Consider the following 7170-nt stretch of genomic DNA (forward strand, 5'->3'; position numbering starts at 1 on the left):
ATGAAGAGATACTCCTGATTTATATTGACTCTATTAGAATATTACATAGGATCTCTTGAACTTAGTGAATACCTTAACAAATGACAGCTTATACTTTTATAGTAAATATATACTTCAGGCACTGAGATAGTCAAGTAATTATGTTGTAACTCTTGACTCAGACAAAAGAAACTCCAAGAAAAATCATTTGATATTTATTTTAATGGCTGAAGAATTTTTGAAATAGGTATATGCATGAAAACTTCCATTTAAGGAAAAAAATTAAACAAGATGGGATCGGGAGGGAAACAAACTATAAGAGACTCTTAATCTCACAAAACAAACTGAGGGTTGCTGGGGGGAGGGGCGATATGGAGAAGGTGGTTGGGTTATGGACATTGCAGAGGGTGAGTGCTGGGAAGTGTGTAAGCCTGATGATTCACAGACCTGTACCCCTGGGGCAAATAATATATTATATGTTAATTTTTTAAAAGTCTAATAAAAAAAAAAAACTTCCATTTAGGTCAGTGGTTTGTAAACATGGTTACACCTTGAAATTACATGGAGAGATTTGAGAAAGCTGATGTCTAGTACCCACCCCCAAAGACTCTGTTCTATATGGCCTGGGTTAGAGCCTGGGCAACAGAAATTCTAGGTATTCCCCAACAGAGTCTAATTAGCAATAAAGGGTGAGTACCTCTGTCTTCTCCTATGATCTTACTATTACTGTCACTTCAGTATGACATTTAGTCCTCTTCAAAATCAACCGTAAGTCAATTAACTATATGCTCAACTGAATCACTCGATACACTGAAATTAGTACATGAACCCACTACCTTCCTTTTAGTCTCACTCCACGTCAACCTCACCTGCATCAAACAATTATGTTTTACATGGAGAATGTACATTTTATCTTGAATTTGCTAAGGAGACAGATATTTATTTGACAGAGAGAGAGAGAGAAAGAGAGAAAGAGAGAGGCAGGCAGAGAGAGAGAGAGAAGGAGAAGCAGGCTCCCTGCTAAGCAGGGAGCCTGACATGAGACTCTATCCTAGGACCCTGGAATAACGATCTGAGCCAAAGACAGACACTTAACTGAGAGCCACCCAGCTGCCCCAGGAGACAGGTTATTAAGGCATTAATGTAAGTATGCTATGGTCGTGATTGTTTGGGCATAAGGAGGAATTACAAAAGTGAAAATATTAAAGGAGGCTGCCAGATGTAAAGAAAAGGGTGTGAGGTTTGGTATCTGAAAACCCTAGGTACTAATTCTGATACTATCTCTTACTACCTCACTAATCAGTGTGTGGCCCATGGACTAGCAAGCAGCACTAGCATTACCTGGGTTCTTATTAAAATGCAAAAGCTGAATTCAAAGGGATACATGCATCCCTGTGTTTACAGCAGCATTATTTACAATAGGCAAACTATGGAAGCACCCCAAGTATCCATCCTAGATGTATGTATGTATGTATGTATGTATGTGTAAATATATAAACAGTGTGGGTGTATTGCATTATGACATCATCTTTATCCATCTATATTCATACACATACATACACACAGGAATATTATTCAGTCATAAAAAAGAATGAAATTTTGCCATTTACAACAACATAGATGGATCCAGAGAGTATAATGCTAAGCAAAATAAGTCAGTCAGAGAAAGACAAATACCATATGATATCATTCATATGTGGAATTTAAGATACAAAACAAGTGAGCAAAGGAAAAAAAAGAGAGACAAAGCAAGAAACCTACTTTTAACTATAGAGAACAAACTGACAGTTCCCAGAGGGGAGATGGTGGGGGACAAATTAACTAGGGGATTAAGGAGTACACTTGTCCTGATGAGCACTGGGTGATGCATGGGAGTGTTGAATGACCATACTGTACACCATGACTAATGTGACAATGTATGTTATCTACACTAGAATTAAAATTAAAAATTTTTAAAAAGCAATGCAAATTCTGAGATGCCCAGCCCAGACTTACTGAATCAGAATCTATATTTTAATAAGACCTCTAAGTGATCTGGAAGCACATGAGAGTTTGAAAAGCACTGAGGTACTAGTGGTCCAGAGAAGAGCTGACACTGCCAGGACTTCTCAATCTTAGCAATGATTTCTCCTCACAATCTAAAATGGCTGTTGGAGCACCAGCCATCATATCTATGCTCCTGCCAGCAGAAAAAAGTAGTATTGGGGCAGGAGTGGAGGATAAAGATACACTCTCGCTTTTAAGGACACTTTTCAGAAGTCACACATATTTGCCCACATCTTATTGGCCGGAACTTAATCACATGGTAACACCTAGCTGCAAGGAATACTTAAAAGCAGTCTTTATTCCAGGCATTCTTATAACATCTAATAGTCAGGAGGGCTTATTACTGATGAAGTACAAAAGAGTGAATATTGAGAAACAGCCAGCCCTTTCTAGAACATGGAGCCTTGGGCATATTATTTACCCTCCCTGAATCTCATGTTCTTCTATGCAAAATATAAATAATAATACTGACATAAGTTATTTCAAAGATAAGATGAATATAAAATGCCTCACACATAGTAGGGACTCAACAACAAGTAATAGCTTTTATTATGTTAGAAGAAGTGCTTCAAAGCTCGATTTTTATATAGCATATAATGATGGTCTAAAAAGTAACAAGTAAATGTTATTGAAAATATTAAAATTTATTTCATAATTTTATCTTTTGAAAACAGCTATAAACAAATCCTTGTGGAAGGTTTGCTGACTAGAGGGGCATTTTCCCTTCACTGCAGAATGGCACTCCTACCCCACATACTTTATCACTCCAAAATGAGGCTCTACATTATGAGAAAAAGCAGCACAGCATAGGAGTTAGGAGCTGGCTCTGAAGCCAGACAGTCTGAGTCTGAATTTGACTCCATTACTTTATAGCTGTGCAATTTTGGTCATCGCTTTTTGACTTCTATAAAGTAAAATAATAATATGCACCTCGCAGGCTTATTATGAGGATTACTTGAGTTAATATGAGTAAAAACACTTAGAAAAGTGCCCTAGCCCACAGTACGAATTATATAAGTGTTAGTTCTTTTCAGTCACGCAACTTGGGGTGAATTATGGGAATTTTTGCCAACAGGACTTTTCTCTTAATAACGCATCAGTTTACCAACGAGGATTTAGTTAACATGCAAAGGTCACTCACATAGCTAATTCTTGGGTTTAGAAAGTATATGAAAAAAAATCAATGAATACACAATTAAAAAGAAAAGTAATTAAAGTTTTCATATTTCCATTGCCATCTCTCTTAGGAGCCTTCTTGATAAATACTCACTGATACAGCAATCAATAAAGGGAAAGATTTGGAGATCGCACCTCTCGTGAAATAGACAGCAAACGGAGAGAAAATTCAGTTAAATCCTCTAGGATATAAAAGGATAGTTAACTTCTGATCAAATATTTACTTGAATGAGGGTGATTCAAAAAAGATGCCTTGGTTGTAACAAGTTGAAGGTTTTCCCTTTGACAGGGGACAAGTTCCTGCCCCATTTGCATGCATGTGGTTTACATTGTTCTTACCTAATGAGATATACAATACCTCCTAAACATTGACACATTAGAGGCATGCTTCACTCAGCATGAAGGTTTGAGACATCAAGGATACGTTGAGCATCCTCGGATTCCAACAACTTGTCAGACAAATTAGCACCTTCTCAACCAAGGGTAAAATTGAGTTTCACATTTCTCCCTAGTGCAGGGTGGGTGGAGAATGAAGAAGAAAATCACTCTGGTTTAATACTTCCCTTGCTAAGACAAATACAGAGAGCCTTATCATCTCTGTACGGCTCTCCCTGACCTCCTGATTTTTAATTCATTGGTTTTAAATGATCCTTGACAGCCGAGATCCTTTTGTCAACTCTGATGTGCTTTCCGCAGAAGACAGACACTCTGGCCTTTATTTGTCAAGCCTATTTCTGTTTGTATGCATTTAACATGCTAATCTTAGAGAAATGTAAGTTGTGTTACTTTGTGATGAAAAAATACATAAGACATCATAAATGAGATCACACTTTAAATGTCATACATGGTCAATTTTTTAAAAAATTTATAGGCATTTAAAAAATTACATGGAGTCCAGTTTGTGAGTTAACCACTTCAGGAAGTAAGAGGATCCCACTAACAGCTTTAAAATTCCTCCATGGAAGCTTGAAAATAATGCCTTTGTAATTCTATACAGAATATATCATGTTCATTCTTTTTTTTTCACAATAACTTTTCATATTGTAAAGTAGAATGACATACATGAAAAATGCCTTGGAAAGTATTTTGTTCATTATTGTTATTATAGTGAAGCCATAGCCTTCTAGAGAGTAATCTAATTGGACCCCTAAGCTTCAAAAACACTTGAGAAAATTACCCAACACCCAAAAAATAATCCCTTTTTTTGGTGACTAACCAAACCTACACACCTAGCAATGGATGGACGTTGAAAAACAAAGCTTATGTGAATAGGGAAGAAGTTACCGAGGGAGGGAGGATGTTCTTTGAGCAGTGGATGGGCCTGCTCGCTCTGGAGGAAGAAGGATAAGCTGTTACCGACAGCCAGTACCTACCCTTATGAAAGCACTTTTTACAGTGGAACTTAAAGCAGGTGGGAGAATGAACAAAATGCAGAAGAGGCAAAGAGAAGATACTAGAGAAGAATCAGAGAATTAGAGAACTGAAAGAAATCTGAGAAATCATCTCCTCTAATCTCATTTTTGTTTTGTTTTGTTTTGTTTTGTTTTTCAGAAAATAGGAATCTAGAGGTATTGACTAACATTCCCTTAGTCACATCGTTACCCTGACTCCCAGAACAATGTTTTTGCCTTTTCCAGCAAGACTTCTGGGATCGGCAGTAACAGTGACCATGGCAGTAGCTGCAACAAAGGCACCATATGAACATCAGGGGTAGGGCCGATCACAGATTCTGTGGCTGAGAAGACAGTCAGCAATAGAGGACCAGAGTGTGTGACAGCTCTGCAGAGGGAGGCTCCTTGGGGAGGAAGCAGTATGGAGGGACTCTTAGTTCCCAGCAGCCTTGGGACCATCCAAGAGCCACTTTAAGGACATAGATCACTTAAGAAGACAGCTCCTCCATGACCTGGGAAGCTGAATCCATCTCTGCTAACATTTTCACCATCTCCCTGCCCTCCCACTGAGTTCCTTCATTGATTTAACCTATAAACCCAGGTGTTATTCAGAAAATAAAATATGAAGAGAGATTACCTGAAAAATTTGATTTATCACACAGACACTGGAAACAATTAGTTTTATTATGCCCTTAAAAAGGAATTTTAAACATGGGGTAAAAAGATTATAACATTCTTTTTACTGGCAATTCAGATGAAACTAACATTTGCTGGATATCTATTTTGTGCCATGAACTATGCTTAAGGCTTTCATCTAGAATATTTTATTTCCTCTTCACAATAACACTGCAAGTCAGAGTCTTATTACGACCCAGCTGGGGAAACTGAGATTCAGAGATGCTGCAAAATACATCCAAAGTCACACTAAGCTGAGTTACTAACCTGGGATTTTTTCCCCCATGTCTTCTGACCTTCAGTTCTGAGCATCTCCACAATGTCGTACTAATGAGGAGGAACATCTGAAACAAAGTATATTAGCTATGGAGGAAGATAGTCCTGGACCCAAATCTCAGTTTGAAACTCACTAACCATGAAATCACAAATGAGTGACATAACCCCTCTATGCTTCTTTATCTTTTTTATAAAACAGAGAAACTAAAATCTGTCTTGAAAAGCTGTTGGAAGGATTGCATGACTCTAATTATAGAACTCAAACCAGTTCATCTTACAAAAATAGGTGACGTGTGTACATTTCTGTCCATTTTTTTACTGCACTAAAAAAACCCAGGCACTCAAAGAAGTATTTGGCATATAGTATGTGCTCAATAAATTTTTGTGAAATAAATAAAAATGAAATCACATGGCATACAGTAGAAGTTCAATAAATGACAACTATTACCAAAGAATGGAGAAAATCTGTTCTGATATCATTTTTACAAAATTACCATCTCCTTATAATAACTAATTAAGAGATTTTAAAAATAAGCTCTTCCCTAGCAAAAAGTCTTCAAATGGTAATAAATTCTCGGTCTTCGATGCCCACTAAAAGACGGAACCAGGAAGAAGAATCTGTCCAGTTTGACAGTGAGGTGACAACATGGTTGCTATTTTGTCAGTTATTCTGGATAACATATGCTAATAAGGGAAGAAAGACAGCAAAAGAGAAGACGATTTCTAGATTTTGGAAAAAACAACAGGGAGAAAGTATGTTAAGCAGTCAACTCGCAATCCATTTAACTAATCATTTACATTAGTGATGTAATACTCATCATTCATTCAATCATTCATTCATCAACAGTATTTATTTACTTTTTCTCTTCCAGTTCAGGCCCCTTTAGGAGCCATGGGCTTCAGTGCAAAAATGGCCAAATCCAAGAACCACACCATGCACAACCAATCCCAAAAATGGCACAGAGATGGTGTCAAGAAATCCCAACCACAAAGATATAAGTCTTTTAAGGGGGCACAGCTCAAGTTCCTGAGAAACTTCCACACTGTCAAGAAGCACAAGAAGGGCTTGAAGAAGATGCAGGCCAACAATGCCAAAGCCATGAGTACATATGTCCAGTCTATCAAGGCCCTGCTAACGTTCTAGGAGGTCAAGCCCAAGATCCCAATGGGCACCAGTCACTAACTCCATCAACTTGTCTACAATGTCCAGTCCAAGCTCAGAAAATGTGCTCATACCCACATCGCCAAGGGTGTCAGGCTCTGCCAGCCAAAGGCCAAGGCCAAGGCTCAAACCAAGGCCCAGGCTGACGCTGCAGCTCCAGCTCCACTTCCAGCTCCAGCTCCCAAAGGAACCCATGATGCCTCCAAGAGTGAAGGCCTATACAGTCTGCCATTGTGAGAATGGATGGACTCGTGTGAGCCTGAGGACTGTTGTCTTTCTGTGTTATTTGTACATTTAAGCATGAGGCAGGAAAAAAAATTAATCTAAATGAACTCTACCTTTCTTGATATTGTTAGAATCCAAGAGTACCATATAAAAAGTACAGCCTCCCTTTTTCAAGTATCCAGCAATCCAGTGAGTCAAATAAGGGCCCCAAAACATGTCAGCCGGCCTGAAGGAAGCAAG

The 7170-nt window shown here is 38.2% G+C and overlaps 1 pseudogene; it reads left to right on the top strand.

The window, feature by feature from the left end:
* The first annotated feature begins 6453 nt into the window (after window positions 1–6453).
* On the top strand, window positions 6454–6942 carry LOC116879678 (annotated as a pseudogene).
* Window positions 6943–7170: the final 228 nt, after the last annotated feature.

The sequence above is a fragment of the Lontra canadensis genome, unplaced genomic scaffold (assembly GCF_010015895.1).
Source record: "Lontra canadensis isolate GAN:19392208 unplaced genomic scaffold, GSC_riverotter_1.0 scaffold63, whole genome shotgun sequence".
Lineage (NCBI taxonomy): Eukaryota > Metazoa > Chordata > Mammalia > Carnivora > Mustelidae > Lontra > Lontra canadensis.